A 20782-nucleotide genomic window follows, 5' to 3' on the forward strand; every position below is an offset into this window, starting at 1 on the left:
TTTTAGGAGTAAGTTCGCTTTATCTGTTGTGCCTTTAATGTAGAGGTAGGGATATGGTGTGTATGTCGTTAGGGAAAGGGAGGATTGTTTTTTTTTTTTTTTAAGGAGTTTTTTTTTTTTTTTGTGCTGTAACCATTCCCTTCAAAACATGTAAGTAAACCTGGTTGTTCCAGATGCATTGCAGGTCCTGAGGATGAAATTTGCTTTGCCCTACAAGGTAAAGTTTTTGCACTTACACTTTTATCCTTAAACCAGGATATATTTTAGCTGGAATAACCAGCTTTAAACAAATTTGAAGGTGTACCAATGGGCTTCCCATTGCTGACTTATATGGAATCTTTTGAAATGTCGGCACTTAATTTACATCAAAGCTCAAAGTATGGCTGAGGTATATAGACAGTTTTCTGCATGCTCTTTCCAACCTTTTACAATTCTTCAACAATATCCATCCCAAATTACTTCTTGTATCTAAATTTTTATTTTATTTAAAAACCATATTTTTATGTCATCCCATCTTTCTTCATGTATTACGCTCAGTGTCATGTCACCCAAGAAAACACTGTTTTCTATAAACCTGTCTTTGGTAGAGGGAGGACTCTTTAAACTGAGTTTAAGAGAGAGAGAAATCTAGTCATCTTTTTCTGAGACTAGCTAATTCACCTTCAATTGAAAAAACTTCTTAGGCAAAATTTGAACTTTGGTTTTTTGCAACTGTTATCACTATTGGGTGCACTACAGAGAGATGCTTGTAAATTGCATTACTGCACATATTTCTAGTATTTATGAAGTGGCACTTTGTATATTCCCTTTATTTGTATGGATAAAATTTTTTTTTTAATTCACAGTATATTTTCAAATCAGAAGACAGTTTTTTCTGTATTACAATTAAGCTATATATACTTCAGTACATTTATTCAATCTATTTTATTTCTATACAAGATATCTTTCAAAGATTCTAGTATACAAAACTTTTATTACAAAACCATTTAAATTCAAATATTAAATTTAAGGCTTTTATAAGTATCAGCTAGCAAAATTTAATTTTCAAGTTGTAGAAATTTATAAAACATTTTTTTTTAAAAAAAAGCAAACTATAATTAATATTTCATTATAATTCAATGCCATATAGCAATATATTACAAACACATTATTGAAAGTACAATAAAATGGGTTCTGAAAATCCTTATCACATACCAAATAATTATATTTTCATCTATTCAAAAAAGTTCAGTTGATCTCAAGGTGGGTTAAATTCTTTTCGCCCTTTGCTATTCAGTCCTATGTGGTAATGTACCATGTATTGTTTGAAGAACATTAAATATTATTTTAGTTTTATTACATGGATAAGATAAAATAGAACAAATGAAGAAGTATGAGAAGTAGTTTTATTGTCACAGTTTATTTTCTGTATTTTCATAATGAATCAAAGAAAAGGAAGGAAAATAATGAAACTAAAAAAAATATATGCTTCTTTTATCTTGGATACATCACATTTGATTCAAAAATGCCAAAAGTTAGAGTGGGGTTATGTTTATAGACTACTGATTGCCAGATTGGGCAGTCAGTGAAGTCTTTACTGTTTTTCATATGTGTGTGTGTGCGCGTGCGCCCTTAACATATGGGTTATCATGAGGGAATGGTGGCTTATAATGAGATTGGTACAGAGCAACTTATAACATGAGGAAGTGATGTGAACTTCTACACAGCTCTGCTATTCAGCCTATGTAATGATGATACTCTGTTGTTTGGTTAGAGAGAGAAATATTCAGCTATGTGCAGATGATATGAAGTTGGGAAGATTGAAAAAGGAATGATTTTGATCTAAAGGAGGATTAATTTGGCAATGTGGATAGATAAGTGGGGAATTATGGTACCTTGTACTTATGATACTTATAAAGAGGTAAAACCTATGGTACATATTAGTACTAGCTGTGGGAATCCTGCCCAGACAATGTTGCATTTCAAGACACTTCCCAGGCCTCCATTAAGTAATTGGTGGTTTTGCATATGTTAATACCTTACCATTAGAAATTCTTTCTAAACATCCATTTCACAGTGGAATTCAAACCCACATTCTATTGCTAGCAAAACTGAGACTAAGTTTAAACTGAGTTTAGAAACAGAAGGTTGTATTATGAGAAGTAAAGAGTCTAGATATGGCAAAAAGTTGAAATTTAGGGGCACATTTGGAAACTGAGAAAGACAACATGATTTCTTTAATCAGTCATGAACAATATGCTGATAAGTTGAGTAAAGAATATAATGGTTTTATTTGATAGATCACATCGAAACAAATTGGTTATCTAGTTTGGAACAAATGAAAAAACTTTGGAGAATGTTAAAGGACTAACAAATGTAATATACAAGGACAAATTGAATACAGTTTGTAAAGCTGACAACAAAGTTAAATCAGATATATTTGAATGCCATAAATTATCCGCGGGGGGGGGGGGGGGATCTTCAAAATGCACTTGTCTTATAATCTCTGATAATATTCAGATGGAATAGGCAATTGTTCTAGTGGCCTTTAGGCTCTAGTGTTTAGATCATAGCTTTGTCTTCTACAAAATCACTGATTCATTTTATGTTTTGCAAATCATTTGTCCAAACTTTTGTTATCTTAAAATACTTTTGCCACATTTATGGATGGATCATCAATAAAATTCACCTCAATGAAATCATAGATTCTGTTTTGAAGAGACCAGTTTGGCCTGACTCTCTGCAATCTATTACGCACTATCTGTTTTTGTCTTATACCTTTTCTTCTGGTGGGATATTCTACTTAACTAGTATCAATAATTCTCATTTCCTTTAAAGACAATGATGTGAACCACAACAATTTCCACATTCATGTTTATTCCAGCTGCAATCAGCTTCCCTTCTCCCTTTTCCTTACCTTATTGTTTGAAAGATCCTTTCTTATATAGTGTGGAGAATCCATAATTCAGTAACTTTGATGCTCTTTGTTGGAAAGATCTGAGTTTGAATACCATCTTGGAGATGGGTTTTTCATCCCACAACAAGCAAACCAGCTAAATAAAATTAAGGCTACTGCTTTAATTTAAAGCAACAACAGTCACTTTCTCCTCCAGTGTGCAACTGTTCAGGAATAGCATCAGTAGCTTTTTATCAATACTAATGGAATGAAGATTGTTCTTATTTTTGAATAGGTATCAGGTGAATGTTAACATTGCAGAAAGTATGGTTCAAATATATTTGAATTTCTGCTCTTACTATGCTACTAATAACTATCACAAGATTGTCGTCATCATCATCAAATTCCTGACATGTACCCTCAAGGGGTGTACAGGATATTATGACAGTACGGCATGAAAAATTTACATCATTACTAACTTCTTATCCACAATTTTTTTCCAAATCAATCTGTTATGTGTCAAGACTCCAACATTATCAAGTCTTATAATTCTGTCTTCTAAGGCACTTTTTACTGTATCAATCCACCTATATCTTGGTCTTTTTCCTGCCGACTGGGCAGAGAACACTTGTTTCTAATCTTTCCTGTCCCATTCTGTTTAAGTTACCATACCACCTTAGATTAGCTCTGCTAACATCAAGTTTTTTCCTAATATCCTCATTTTTAATATGATATTGCCATTGATGCCATCTCTTCATGCCCCTAATCTTTCGTAGGACTCTCATATCTGTCTTTGGTCAAGTGTTTACTTCTGACTCGGCTCTCAGATCCATAAGTTAAAATTGATTTCAATACTGTCTTGTATACAGCTAATTTAGTGGTTTGACTAATTTCTCTGTTATTCCATATAAATTTATTCGGTTGACTTCCTACCATACCAACTTTGTTTTTTTTTTCTGTTGTCTATTTCCATATTTAATTTACCACCTTCTTTAAAAATCATGTCTCAGTAGCTGAAATGTTTTACTTGTTCTATAGGTTGTACTCCATTCACAATGCAGCTGATATTTTCATTGTTTCTGCCTATTTTCATTGTCTATGTCTTGTTATTGCTGATTTTGTTATTATTATTATGTGACACTTCCAGGGAGTTCAAAGACTCATCAAGGGAGGGTACCTACTCTACGATGAATCGCAACTACACCAATGATACCTACGGCCCACCACCACTGGTACTTTCACAATTTTATCAATTGCAATTTGATTGTAACAGTTATTCAATTTAGTCATGCAGACTTGTACTGGATTTATTTAATAGTATAACATCATCTGCATAAAGTAAAGAGCTCAGATTAACATCTCCAATTTTGATATCAAGTTTAATACCACATTCCTTCATGCTGTGATCCATATAGATAATGAATAACAGAGGAGATAATGTACATCCTTGTCTGACACCAGATTTAACATCAGATCATCTTCCGGTACTTCCTTCAATTCTAACTGCTGACTTACAACTCAAATAAAGACTAATTACTCCTTGATATAATGCCCCATTGGCACCCTATAACTGAAGTGTTTGGAACCTTGTCATATGCCTTTTGCAAGTCTTCTGAACTTAAATACAGATCTTTGTTGTATTCCCATGATTTATCAACTATTAATTAAAGATACCAAGAAATTATATACTTGGTTTAATCCTTTATCCAAGTGTAAGCAAACAAAGTTTGTGCCTGAAGTATTTTCAGGACTGTGGCAACTCGTAAAGGTGGTATAACTTTCAACAACTATCTTTCTCAACTATTTGTCATAAAGTGAAAATTTGGCTTGAATCCAGCTTGTTCTTCATTAAGCTTCCCTTCCACGATCCTTCTCAACCATTTCTCAAGTATACTTGCATAAATCTTACCAGGAATACTCAGTAGGGAAATAGCTCTGTAATTATCATATTGTTTTATTTCCCTTTTTATATATGGGTACTACTATGAAAGCTCTACTCTAATCATCTGGATTTCGTCCTTCTGAACTATGCAGTACAACCACTGCAAGACTTTTATACCTCGATACTTGAGCATTTTTGGTCGAATATAGATGTTGTGATTATCTGAAAATACTAGTGGCATTGGTGGGAAGTAGATGGCATTGGTATAAATTGTGTGGTTCGTTGTAGTTGGTGGAGATGGAGAGTTGTAGGGTAGGTGCCCTCCCTCGAGGTGGTGTCGTAATAATATCATCTACTCCTGCTGCCTTTCCACACTTCAGGCTGATGATGAAGCAGTAAATGATTGAGAAGCAAGTAATTATGGGAAAATCAAAATTATGGAATATTAGTAATGGGGAAAGCCTGGGGAAAAAAGATGTGGAGGTAGAATATGACAAAGGCATAAACTGACAAGGTCATATAGCATAAGTGCAGGATATTTCCTGGATTTCTTATTAGCAAGAGTGGACATCCAACCATGGCTAAACAGTATTCTATGGAGGTCAAATAGTTGTTATAAAACCTCATTTTGCAATGTGTATAACAATGAATGAATATTTCTTGATTTTAGTATTGCAATTTTTTATATTAAATGAAAATGTGCTAATAGGGCTATTTGAATGAGCTTTGGCTCCATATACGAGCATGCAAACCCAGTTTCATGATTTGTCACATAGCAAATGTGACAAATTGAGAAATTTAAGATGTTTTAAATGCAGCTTATCCATTGTTAGCCTGGTTCTCTGAGTAGTTAATGTGCCCATTCTTAGCAAATAAGCAGTGCTTCGAATTCTGCCATGGATGTTTGTTGGAAGATGAATTTCATTGCCTTGTGTGAGATCCCTGCTCAGCTTATTAGAGGCCTGAAGTGGCTTGAAAAAGTTTTATGTTTTTGCCTGTTGAGCAGGGTATCCAGAATATGTGAAAAAAAATAAACATTTGTAAAAGGATGAAAAAATATTCTACTCCACCCATAGTACTAATTAATTTATCTAGGTTTACAGCCTTTTGAAAAGAAGTGACAATAGATAAATATGTGAAAATGAAAGGTGTATATATACGCACACGCACACGCACACACACAGTGTTTCAAAAGGGTGTATTATATTATACAACTTTGCAGGGGAACAGAAAATAACTTGGAAGATGTATAAAAGCTGAGTGAAAGTCATAATATAGTGAAATCAATTTTTGGTCATGTAACTTTATTACCAAATGAAAACACCAGATGGCGTGATACATCACGCCATCTAGTGTTGTCCTGGAAAGTCAACCAGACTGGCATCTCGTCAAATTGGAGTTCCACACGTGACTGTCGTGTTTTACGATAGTATCTGCATTTAAGACATTTGAAGAAAGATGATGAGAAGATATGCCAGGATTTTTGTATGGAAATGAACAATAGGATAGAACAAAATGATTTTTTTTGGACACGATTGTTTTCAGTGGAGTACACTTTTCACATAAGTGGGCAAGTAAACACAACTACAGAATTTGGGGAAGCAAAAATCTACACGCCATCGTAGAACATGTTCAGGCCTCCCGAAGGCTAACGTTTTTTGCACCATAAGCAAGAAGAATGTGTATGGACCCTTCTTTTTTTTTTTTTTCCGGAGTCTACCATTACTGGTGGTGCATATCTGGATATGCTACAAGGGTACCTAATACCACAATTAGACAATAGATGCTTACATTTCCAGCAAGACGGAGACATCCTCATTACCTGACAGAACACCCGTTTTCCAGGCAGATGGATTGGTAGATTTTTTTCTTGTGGGACTTTGCGAAAGATCGAGTGTTTGTACCACCACTACCAGCCAATTTGGATGAGCTGCGTTTCAGAATTACTGCCGACATTGCTGAAATTTCGCCAGATGTGCTCTGCCACATGTGTAGGAAGTTGATTACAGATGGGACGTCTGCAGAATTATTGGAGGCCCTCATATTGGCTTTAACTGTCTGTGTTGAAACTTCAAGTGTTACGTTACATTTGCACGGTAATAAAAATTGTTCATCTATTGCTATTTACCTTCTATTGTCATTCAAAGTTGCATATCGTCCCCTTTTGAAACACCCTGTGTGTGTGTGTGTTACTCATCCTAAATTACTAGCACTCAGTTTATTCTGTAATCAGAGCTAGTGCAAATTTTTCCCACCAAGTGGAACTCTTGAGCACTAACTTGATGTGATAATCAGCAGGCGACCGAGTTCTCTTGATCGAGTTCTGGATACCGCAGATTTTTTAAAACTTTGAGGAATAATTATGCAGGCAACAGCATAATATATATATATTAAAATTAAAAAATGTTTCCTGGAGGGGTAAAGCGTCACGTATCTGTGCTAAAAAACAAAAAAAAGACCTCAAAAAAGTTTCTGTAGTTCATCGACTGACTCAAAACTATAAGGGAAATACATCTGCCTGTAACATAATATTATGGATGTTGAAGAGTTACTCCCCACCCCTCTCATAATCTCTGAAGTAAAATTCTTAATTTATCGAAAGAAAAATTAATTCACAGAATTCCTTTGAATTCTGTGAATTAACTATTTCCATAATTTACCAATTCTTAGGCCGATCATGAACTGATATAAAACATTGTTGCAGATACAAAAGTAAGAAACAAATCAAGGAATTAACGAAAACAATGCTTCATGGAATTAAACAAAGGTTGAATGTATGCAGTTATCAAAGATTTGAGTAAGACTTGAGCAAAGATTCGCCTTCGTTAACAGTTTATAAAACTGTCCCCGCTTTTTCTCATCCACTTGTATACCTAAGATTATAGTTAAATTGTTAAATAAAGTTAATATAGCATTATCATCCCAAGGATACTACAGCAAATCGTTGATGGGTGTTAAAATTAAATGTTTTTTTTTTTAAAAAAACCTAAATGAACAATTTTGTCTCTCATTTCTTTCCAGGTTAACATCTGGCTGATAACTTGAAATTCTCTGCACAACGCAAACCACATCATTGTGTGCGATTCCTTCGCCTCCTTAAAAAAAAAAAAAAAATCCCTCATGATTAGAACTAATTTATATAAAACTTGAAATGTTTAATATTTGGGAATGCTTGTTTTAGCTAGATATAAAAAAGAAAAATGTGATTAGGAATGAGGTAATCATGCCTTTCATCCAACCTTTCAAAGCAGCCATTAATAGCAACTAATCCTAAGCATTAAACATGAATGGTGGTTTGTACAGAAACGACATTTGGACACGTTTAATGAAATCATTCAGTCTCATGTAATATTTTAAAGTATATGCTACTTAATTGCCAAAAAAAGGTTTCCTTGCTAAAATTACCGTTGAGAATTAATTCCGGCCATTGAAAATTACTAAAAAGGTGCGAATTAACCAGCAGATTCTAACGCAGTGAGCCTAAGCTTTATATGACATGTATAAAGTACCTCTGCTTGGGAAATCTCGGCTTCATTTAGAGATCAATTCGAAACATTTTTAACACTTCTTACCTTGTTTTAAAATAAATATGATTCTTTTGTTTCATAAAATGTATGTGTAAAATGCTCATATTTTTTTCCAATACAGTTAAATAAAATTATAATGATTTATGATAAAAAAAAAAAAGGAAATTATGATTTACAGCATTGCGTAATTTAAATATATAAATTAGTTATAACTAAGTTACACCTTTGAGTTTTACTCCTGTTGCACCAACTCTTATAACATTTTGATATGTACAAATATATTGAGTTTTTTTTTTATCATTATAAAAATCTTCTGCATTAATTAAAATATCCTAAGTTACTTCACAACAGCTATAAAAATTCGCTTTGAGGATGTAATAGTCTCTCACGCATAACTCTCTTGGTTTGTTCCTGGTAGCGTACTATTAAACTTTCTCAACTCATCCTTGATAGCCTGAATCACTGTTTCCACAGGTTCCCTTGTTTTCAGTGCACTGATGACATCGATTTCATCAAAGTCATCTTCTGGGAGAGTTAATCCTCGGTTTCCATGGCGAAACAAATCCAGTTCTGAGGTAAAACCGCCTGTGTGCATTGCACGTGATGGTGGAATCTCATGAAGAGTATCAAGCATGGGTAATGAAGATGAAACGGCAAATGCAGTTCTTGGTCTTGCTCTGTGTTTTGAACTACCTGGTGGCATCGGTTCACTGGGATTTGGTGAAGAGTTGCTTGAAGTTTGAATAGGCGGTGCAGAAAATGGACGATATGGATAGTCTTGGGTCTATTATGACAGAATAAAATTATAGAATAATGATACATATTTCAATAAATTATCCAATTTTATGAAGTAAAATAACCTAAGATGTTTCAGCTTGATATTCAAAGAAAGAATAATGTGCATTCATTATTTTATAGCTAAGTAAGAAAGTGAAAAAAAAATTTTTTAAGTCATTGATAATTTACGAAATGCGGTAAAAAAAAATTGCATTACTTGCTCCACAATGCATTTGATAAACAAAAGCCCATAAATTTCCTTTTGTTTTAGTGCTTTTGATTAATGGCTTCAGTGGCTTATGAGCTGTTTCGAACTCTGGTCCTCTCTGAAGATCTAAGTCCAAAAACAGTTCATGAAAATTCTTTGATAGTTCTTTATTGTAATTGAACTCTTGATGAGTGTAGATTATAATCAATGAAGAAAAGAACTTTAAACAAGGCTTGAACTTGACATTAAAACCTTATTTAAAGAGATGATGAATATTCATGTTTATTTTACATAACGTAAACAAATCTTGTCTCTTAGAGACACGAATTAATATAATTTTAAATAATGGCTTCACACATGTAAGAGAAAACTAAATATAATTTACTACTATTAAACTGCTAGAGACACGATTGATCTTTTAAGATAAATGTGGCATGATAGTTTGACACAGAGGCAGCTGATAGTCATGAAGGACCTTAAGGTAAGGCCCATGAGAACAAACCATAGATCACATCTAATGAGGTTAATACTTATGACAGCCTGGATGAAACACTTTAAGGATCTTCTGAATACATCCAAGGAGAGACAGATGGTGATTTGAGGGTACAGGAGTTAGTGATCCATTTTTGATGTGCGAGATGCCTCGGAAAGAACATGTAATGAGAAAGCAGGTGTCCCTGAGGAAGTATGGAGGTAATCAGCTGATAAGAATATTAAATCATGTTCTAGAAGAAGTTTTGATTCTTGGTCGTCCCTGACTTCTCTATTCTCCAACTGGGTGGTGTCCGAGTATTTTGTTTGGGTTGTCTTGAACTGTCCATTCTTTCAATATGTTCAGTCCACTTCTTTCAGTATTCATATATTTTGTCCAATACTGAGTCTATTTTTAGTTCTTTACACATTGCTGTGCTTTTGTCCCAGAGAGTATAGCCTGCTGTCCTTTGCAGACATTTCATTTCTCCAGTTTTTATGGTCATAATTCATTTCTGTACAGTACAGAAGGTTCTGCAAAACTTTATAAACTCTTATTCTTGTATGCTTTTGAAAGTTAGGTTTGAAAATATTATTGATAATATTTTATAATTCCTGTTATCTTTAGAAAATTTGAAATTTTGATGTTAATGTCAGCTTTTGAATGGGATATAGCACATCCAAGGTATTTGAAACAGATAATTTATTCTAAAGTTTTATTTTCAATCATTATTTTACTTCTAACTAGAAGGGGTCCTTTAAAAGCCATGATTTTTGTTTTGTCTGTTGATACTTGCATTCCATTTTTTTTTTTTTTGCACTTATTTAAACAAGTATATTGATTTTTAGAGTTCATCTTCATTACTTGATATGATTATTTGGTCATCTGCAAACAAAAGGTTATAAAGTATAGTTCCACGAAAATATAAAATGTACGTTTTATATTTTCCTTCTATTTCTTTACTATTTCATTTATCAGCATCAAATTCCTGCCATGTACCCTCAAGGGGTGTATAGGATATGATAGTACTACATGAAATATTTACATCATTACTAACTTCCTATCTACAATTTTCCTCCAAATCAGTCTGTTACTTCTCAAGACTAAAACATTATCAGATCTTATATTTCTATCGTCTAAGGCACTTTTCACTGTATCAATCCACCTATATCTTAGTCTTCCTCTGGGTCTTTTTCCTACCAACCTCACAGAGAACACTTGTTTTGCTAATCTTTCCTGTCCCATTCTGTTTAGGTGACCATACCACCTGAGATTAGCTCTGCTAATGCATTCCTGGATGCTGAAATTGTCAAGTTCTTTCCTAATATCCTCATTTTTAATATGATATTGCCATTGATGCCATCTGTTCATGCCTCTCATATCTGTAGTCTTTGGTCAAATGTTTTACTTTTGACCCAGCTCTCAGATCCATAAGTTAAAACTGGTTTGAACACTGTCTTGTATACAGCTAATTTAGTGTTTACAACTGATTTCTCTCTTATTCCATAAGGATTTATTCAATTGACTTCCTACCATACCAGCTTTGTTGATTCTGTTTTCCATTTCCATATTTAATTTACCATTTCACTAAAAATCGTGCCTAAGTAGCCGAAATGTTTTACTCGTTCCACAGGCTTTCCATTCACAACGCAGTTGACATTTTCAATGCTTCTGCCTATTTTCATTATCTTGTTATTGCTGACCTTCATACCATATCTATTACGACAGTTATTCAATTTAGTCAGGGAATCTTGCAGACTTGTAGCGGATTTATTTAGAAGTATAACATCGTCTGCATAAAGCAAAAAGAGCCGACGTTAACATCTCCAATTTTGATATCAGATTTAATACACTTTCCTTCATAATGTGATCCATATAGATAATGAATACATTATCTATATGGATCACATTATCTATCGTAAAGTGAAGATCTGATCCTGACAGCCTCTATTTGGCCTGAATCCAGCTTTTCTTTCACAATTCTTCTCAACCGTTTCTCAAGTATACTTGCATAAATCTCGCCAGGAACACTCAGAAGTGTTCCTGGCGAGATTTATGCAAGTATACTTGAGTTGCGTTGTCTCATCTGATGCTTCATAACCAAACATTGTTGTTTTTGTTCTTTTGCGAATGTCTTGAAAAATAGGATCAATATTAAGATCGTTTGCTACTTTTTTTTGCAGTTCTAATAATATTTTCAAAATATTAGTCTGTTTGGCGAGTATTTAATTCTTGTATAACATAATCAAGATTTTCTGTAATTTTTCCTATATCAAATGTCGGATTCTGCATTATTTTGCTTGTAACATTTACGAGACTTAAGATTTCGTACCAAACATGAACAGAGCAAATAAATTTAAACGAATAAATCTTTGAAAATAAGTTGTCTGCCTAAACTCTAGAATCGATATCTTTATTTTCATCTTCCGTAATATCAAAAAGAGCCTGGTAAATTTCCTTGCTATTATTTTTAAGTGGCTTTATTACTTCTACTCTACTTTCCCATCTTGTAGCAAAAAGCGGTTTCAAATTTAAAACACGAATATGTTTTTTTAATATAGCCCAACGCTTCACAGACATTGAAAAATAATTATATAATTCCTGTATTACCCCCAAAAAATTTACAGTGTCACAGGATATCTTAGCTGCATCATTAACTACCAAATTTAATGAATGAACAGCACACGGAATAAAAAAAAAGCCCTTGAATTTATTTCAAGGATTTTTTTTCTGCAGTCCATTATTGTTTGCCTCCCATATTTGAACCGTTATCATAAGCTTGGCGGCGTAAATCCGAAATGTTAATATTCAATAATTTTAAATGATTTTTTATAAATTGAAATAGTCCTTGCCCAGTCGTATCTACAGATTGAAAACCAAAAAAAGTTCATGAATTTCTGCTATATTTGTATCTTTATTTTGATTAACAAATCTAATAACAATAGATAATTGTTCTGTGTGGCTTATATCCGGAGTAGTGTCAAGAATTAATGAATAATATTTCGCCTCTTTAACCATTTCTAATTTTTTTTTATTTTATAGCTTCAGAAATTATATGGATGATTTCATTTTGTATTTTATCACCTAAATAATGAGCAATGTTCCTTTTTTGTGATGTTTGGATGCGATGCAAGTGTTCTGCCATTATCGAATCAAATTTAGCGACAGTTTCTCTAACTTTAAAAAATTGCCGTTATCATTTTCAAAAAGTTTTTGTGAAGAACCTCTAAAAGCTATACACTGCCTTGATAAATATTGTATTATGTAGATTAACCTTCTATAACAGATTGTCAATATTTTTTCTCAGTTTCGTTATAATCTTTGTTGTGTACAATCAATAATGCATTTCTTAATCAATGACATTTTAAGTTCGCTGTATTTTGAACAGTTTTTAATGTGCGCGGAACTTGTCTCGTGTATTTTTAGTATATGACTGAAATGTTGCCAATCGTTACAACCAATTCGTTAGTAAGTTGGGAATTTTGACTACCAAATATTTTGCAATAATAACAGAAAACCGAATTTCGCGATTCTGAATAAACTGAATAACTTCTTAAAAGTTTTTCTCCATTTGCTAAAGTTCGATAATAGTATGAATCGGGAAACTTGCGGCCAGATTCATTTTTGGGGAAATTCTTTATCAACTACTTGACGCAGGCAATGCTCAACTAAACAATATTTAACTTTGGTAGTTATATGATTCGGCCAAGTAGCTGGATCATTAACATTAAAATTTAAAGTAAAATTTGAAGTTTCGTGTTTCGCTGAATCGGAATCCAATATTTCTTCTGCTGCAACTTCTGTAGACAGGCCAGTTTCATTTTCACATCTAGCATTTGTTTCTTCATAGTTATCTTGAGTCCTCTCTTTTTCTGTAGTAGAGCTACATGGAGTACTTGCTTCGTCAGAATTTTCTGTTCTTCGTTTTTTATGTGATCCTGAAGTTAAAAATTTATTCAGCGATCCAGCCAATTTATGTTCCAGTTGTACTCGCTGCAATTGTCTTTTCCTGTTTTGTGCACCAGATAACTTCTTTGGCTTTTTTTCCGACATCTAGATGTTAACACACTTGGTTAAACTTTAAAATGAGAAGAGCGTTAAAAGTTGTCCACCAAAATAAATAATTTTTGAAATTTTCCCTTAAACTTATTTTTTAACAGACTATTATTTTTAAGGTGAATGGCCCAAGACTGACTTTTTTTTTTATTACAGAATTTGATTTTTCAAAATGTTTTGAATAATAAATATGCTTACATTTTAGGTATAACATAAATACCTAAAATGTTAATTTTAGGTATTTACATGTTAATTTTCAAAATATTTTTTGAAAATTAACATGTAGAGATATTAGTCACTGATTGATTTCTCAGTGATATTTATTTAATATTTTTTACATTCTGATAATTGTTTAATAATTAAGAAATTTCTAGAATATTAAAAAAATTGGTAAAAAGACCCCAACCCCAATGTCTTCCAACCAGAACAAGAACAAATATATAAATATATCTCTTATTGAAAATTATTTATTTTCTAGACATCTACCCAACATAACATAAAAATCTTTTGTTTTCAAAATAAGATAACTAAAATGAAACAATTTAACTGATTTTCAAACTTAGCAAAAATATAATACATGTACTTACTTTACCTGAATAATAATCCAAATTCACAAAAAAATTTACTAAACAACAATAAATATATTTTATAAAACAAAAGGCAACTGCACAGTAACACTGTTACTGTAACGCACAAAATGAAATGATGCAAATATACACCAAAAAAGTATCAAGGTCCAATTGCAGTATGTGTAAACAAAAATCATCTAAAGAGTTTTATAGCATAAATAACCTATGTTTATTAATTTAATTCGAGCCGCGTCAGCCTGACATACGGGATTTTTAGCTATGGTCCTTTAACTGATTAATATGTTTAGAATTTATAAACTATTATCTTTAAAATTTTATTTGTCTATCAAAAATCCAAAAATAAGTACACAATTAAAATCGAAGTCAAATTGTCCAAAGTCACTTAAACACAGAATACACTCACTTAAACACAGAATTCAAAATTGAAATGACGCAGAAAAAAAAATGTATGAAGTGCATATTTCGATAGACGCTATATTGTCTATCCAAATTCGAAGCGGAATTTAAGAAAACGAACATCGTAATATACACCTATGTTTCAGACTAAATATTTTTGGAGAGATCAGTGTTTCTGAAACTTCAGATATCCGTGTACCCCTTCTTTAATTTCCATTATTAACAAGTACCTTTTCAAAATAATAATAATAAATAAAAATATATTTCATTGTAAATGTCTGTTTTATTTGATTTTAGATATACATTTAAACAAAAAAAATATGATTTATTTTTAATAGAAAAAAATTTAGAAAGATATTATACATTTTTACTTAATATAAATAATTTATCATCAATGAGAGGAGTGAAATTGCTTATTTCTATATATGTTATATTGATCTCTTTTGTGCGTTTTATAAATCCAGTCTTTAACCAATGATCCATACTTAACAATTTGAAAGCTAAAAAAATTAGCGTATTTACTCGACTATATCTCGCACTTTTTTCCCAAAATTAAAGATTAAAAAATCGTGCTGCGAGATATATGTGGAGATTTTCGGAAACTAAAGTTTTCAGGAAAAAAAACTGAAAATGGGTATGACTTACCAAGAAGTTTCTATTCTTCATCACTTCTTCTGTCCTCAAGAGCGGTTTCCTTGTGTGCAATCAAAGTTATCTACCCAAATGGAGTCATCTTCTTTCCCATTATATCAAGCAAAAATTGAGATACGTAATGAACAATCCTTGACAAATTACTAATGAGAAGTGAAAGATGTGCGCGATTGTAGGCCAGTATAATAGAGAAAAAGCCACTATTAAGAAGTGCATATGATTGGCGCGATATTAACAAAAGATCGCTCGACCCAAACAAAACAAGCTGACAATTGAATTGAAATGCTAATTCTCTTAAACCGATTTCCATAATATCTGAAATGCATTCACTATATATTTCTTAGTTTTAACACGTTCATGACGGGATTAGTGTCAAGCAAAATAGTGCCATATGTTGCACCTGCTGTATATAACAGTTTCTGTTGAACGAAAGATGTGATTCATTAGTTAGTGTTTATATTCCCAGTTGTCTATAATTGCACTATTTGTTGAGAAATATATTACAGTCTGCAAATGATGTCTGTGAACCTTATCCAGTGACATGATAAAACTAATTAGTTTTCGTGTTTCTGCAGTATAATGGGTGTTGGGGATGGCTATTGTTTACTGCAGGGAGCGAGTTATCGCTCAAATGTGAAATTCGGGACGATAGAGACTCGCAATTTGAGTAGGAGAATTCATGCATAATATAATTTAATATATATATATATATATATATATATATATATATATATATATATTGAGAGAGAGACCATAAAAGTTTATGAAATTCACATCGTATGATACTTTATGGGTTGTTTCCTAAGTATCTAATAATTGGGTTCTAAAGTGTTTAGTTTTAGTATGTATGACTATAATTTTTTTATTAATAAAATATAATAAGCACATATTTAACTGTCAATGGGAAATGGCGCCTTTTTTATTTGGTAAACTAAACGCTGTATTTTTGTAAAATATCATGTTGCCGTAATAGGGCTGAACGAGCGTGCACCCTTATTAAGCAGCGCCGTGAGGCAGGCTGCCTCCCTCTATGCTACATCCCGTCGATGGTACTGGGCAAAGCACAGTATAAGAATGAATTCACGATTTGTCTTAAACTAACAGTTTCCACTAAAAATATAATTAAAAAAATAGAATATTTATAAAATTTTCACTGAGTTGATGCTTACTCTGTGAAATAAAATCTGTGGTAATATTAATAACGTTTCACTTCAAACGATATAATTTAAGAATAAGAAAATTTATATTTTTTTTTATTATTTCTCGTGGTGAAATGGCGCCCCTATCTTCAAGCGCCCTTGTGCGGTGCGCAACCGCACGGTTCGGCCCTGCTTCTACTTATGATTTAAGTTTTGAAGTTAATATTCGTGCTTGTAACTTATAACTAGCATTTAGAAGACTTATTCCTCTGTAGTTTTCACAGTTGCACATCTCCATCGCCTTTTTTATATATAGTAGGATGATAATTGCCTTATTCTAACTTTGTGGTTTTTTCTTGCTGCTAGATATTGTTACATAATTTTAAAAGTCGTTTGATGAATAGGATGCCTGCATATTTTATAAGTTCTATATTTATTCCATCTTCTCCAAGGGATTTTCCTGATTTGCTTTGTTGTATATCTTGTCAGTTTTAGATTCTTTACTATCCAGGTTTTCTCTTTGATTATTTCAAGTTGCATGCAAAATAGAATTTTGCATGTATTTGGTCTCTTCACTGTAAGATCTCTTTCCAATTTTGTTATGAAGTTATCCCATGTTTCTTTGCTATTGCTCTTTTGTATTTATAATTAATTTTGACTTAAGTCATTTTATGTTTATCCATTGTTTATATGCTTCTTTCTTATCTTTGATTATTGCTTCGATGTTTTTTCCCAGTTTCTTATTCCCTTTCTCCTCTTCCATTTACTTTTTGGCATTTTGTTGCTGCATTGATTAATATGTTTTTTGAATTATTACATTCTATCCTCTATATCATCATTTTCTTTTATTTGCTCTAGTTTTCCATTTATTCTTTGCGAATGAAGGTAGTTGATACTTTTATCATTATTATCATATATAAATCATTAGAGTAATAAAAACGATCCTTCAAAATTACAGAAGCATTCGCGTGATACCATTAGTGGGTTATTAAATAAAATTATAAATACAGATTACAGAAGAATATTGCCTGCTTTATGTGAAATGAACAGGCTGGAAAGTCTTATATCGATGATATACTCCATCATAAAATAAAGAGAGAAAAAAGAATCGCCAAAGAGGAGGATACGCAGTTGATATTTGTGAATCTCGAATAAGCCTATGATTCAGTTCCCATTAGCAGACTAGAGATCGACGAAGATGAATCTGAGTGATTCAATCATTAGTGTGATACTTTTAGATGTAGAGTAGCCGTTAAGTGTGTGTGGAACTGGTATCAGCTCAGTTTGTAACATCCAAGGCCTGAGATAAGGATGTGGAATGTCAATGATGCTGATTAAGACCTGCCTTGATTCAATGTTGCCATGCTTAATGTAGAGTTTTGGGAACTGAGATTGGAGACGGTGTCACTAATTCACTATCATTCACAGACAATGAAGGGATAATTGCTCAAGATCGGGATGACATTGATTTTATGATGAGGAAACTGGTCGATGTTTACAGCATGGAAAGTCTTAAAAGTCCATTTTACAGAATTTTACTTCACCAACTACAAAATATTTGGTAGTTGTGAAGAAGGCAGAGACTTAGACCTCCTAGTCGGTAAAGCTAAGGCAGTAAATCATTTCAGGTACTCGGGATGCATTATTCATAAGCCTGGAACATGGGAAAAAGATGCAAATGATCGCGTCAACCAAATCCGAAATGCTATTAAGCTGAGTATTGTGCATTATGATCCGGACATTCTACAGGAATCCCAGTTCAACGGATACCATAGGAGAGATTGCCCAAGAGAGTGATGAATTGGCCACCATTAAGAAAACTGGAGATACAAAGCCTAGACTTTCATGGAGATTGGGGAATTCTGGAGGCGATGCAAGTAAGAAGGTTCCTGAGATGAATGTGCACGATGGAGAAGGGATTACAAAGCAATTGCTGAGCAGTGGACACTCCTTTAAGAGTAAGTAAGAATATGTTTTTTTTTTTTTTTTTTTTTTTGTAATAACCCACTCTGACGCATAGTAATTTCCATTATTGATATTTTAGTTCTTAAGACTATAACAACTGATTGCTAAATGGTATACAAAACAATCTAGTATTCCTGTAGACGGGATTTTTTTTTTTCAATTACTAGCAATTTCAGAAATGAAGAGAGGAAGAAAAACATTACAGATTCTGGTGTCTTAATGTCTGGGTGTGTTCGTGAAAGTCACAAGAAAATTTTGAAACATTTCCAGAATGCTGTAAGTTTATAATTACAGGCTAAGAAGTTTTCTTCAAAATTTCAGTGCTGAGAACTTTTAGAATGTATTGCACACACAACCGCAGTATAAAAATTTAATGTAGTGTAACTAGATAATACTAGTAAAACAGATATTACAAGGCAACTAATCCATTATTATAAATAATTGTTAATATTACCTTGACAGATACTCTGGAGTATCTGTAAAAGTAGCATACTCCAACCAGGTGTATGTTGATTTGGCTAATATTTTTGTTTCTAATGTAATATTCGACTAATATTTTATTACAAAGTTAGTTTTTAAAATTAAAGCGGGAAATAGAATGAGAAATAAGAAGATAGAAACAATTTGTGTGAACACAGCATTGAGAACAGACTCTCGAAGTCATCATATTTGCTATGCATTTAGATTAAAGTCTTCATGTGCTCATTGAGCCTTGTACTGTTGAGAGGGAAACATGTCAGCTTCGATTTCCAATGTTATCGTCATTGAACAATGCGTTATCAAACTTGAGATCAGAATTGGTAATGCCATCCAGATTTTTAGGAAAATGTCAACATGGTATGGAAAAGCGTACAATCCGAAAAAAATGTATAGAAACTGGCAGAAGGATTCAAAACTTCATTTACAGTAAAAGATGTTTATTTGCATAATGACAATGCTCGAACTCATCAGCTGATACAACCATTGAAACAATTTAACTAAACTGGAAATTTTTCCTCATCCTCACAATAGTCTAGAGCAGCGCTTCCCAAACTGGGGGCCGTAGGTTTTGTTAAGGGGGGCCGTGAAATAATGAAAACAAATTTAAAATGTTTTAAGACTAAGTAGATTTTTTTTTTACTTTAAAAGAAACGTATTTAACTTTTATTATTTATTATTTATTTTTTTGTTATTTTTTATATTTTAATGGAAAAATTCACACATTGGTGTTGGCTCACAAACTTTGCTTCCTGCGTATTTCGGCGCTTAATGAATATTAGTAAATATTGCTTATTCATATGTTTCATTTCAAAGCAGTGATTAATTGTATTTACTTCGAATGCTCTCCAGGGAAGTTCCAAATCTTCCTGTCCCTTTCATCACGCGTTCCTAATCAGGGACTCTTGATATTGACTTTATATACATATCAAAACTCATTTTATATTATCACTGTCATCCGAGATAGTTTTCTGTTACCAATAAAAGTTTCGCATATACCACACATGAAAAAAAGCTTAAACAAGTTCATGTGGGGAGATAGTAACTCGCTTGCAGTGGTAAACAACAGCCCTCCCTAACAGCCACTATACTGCAGAGGCAATAAAAACAAGTACTTTTATTATGCCAGTGAATAAGGCATGAGGAGTCTGTGTAATATATTTCTCAACAAATAGTGCAATTAGAGACAACTGGGATAAAAACACACTAATTAATGAATCACATGTCCCCTCATACAGAAACTATGCTGTATAGACTGAAACAAAACCATATGTTGCATGGGCAAACACAGTATCTAACTAAAAACTATTGTTATTAATTAGATGTGTGTGAGTTCGATTTCCCAAGGCAGTAATAAAATTCAACCGAACGTGTTAAAATTCGTAAAAGTGTTAAAACTAAGTAATACATATATATAATGAATGTTATGGCAGGCTCACATATGGAATTCGGTTGAAGAGAGTTAGCATTTCAACTCAATTGTCAGCTATGCTTTTATCTTTCGGTTGCGCGATCTTTTGTTAATACCGCACCAATCATATGCACGTTTTAATAACCTGCCTTTGCTGTCTGTTTCGCGTTAGGCTTAATTACCTTAAAGGGAGAAAAGTCACAAAAGAGAAAAATGTTCCTGGTCCGGGGATTCCCTTATTCAGATAATATTCACTAATTTCATGTTATCAGTCTGTGGTGTGCCAGCATCGGTAAGCGGTGATATTATTTGATCTATTTTACGTTAAAAAATTTAACCCTGAGATGGATAAGTGG

The sequence above is a fragment of the Typopeltis vanoorti genome, chromosome 25 (genome assembly GCF_054136105.1).
Source record: "Typopeltis vanoorti isolate ZY-2024b chromosome 25, IOZ_Tvanoo_1.0, whole genome shotgun sequence".
In the NCBI taxonomy this organism is placed as follows: Eukaryota; Metazoa; Arthropoda; class Arachnida; order Uropygi; family Thelyphonidae; genus Typopeltis; species Typopeltis vanoorti.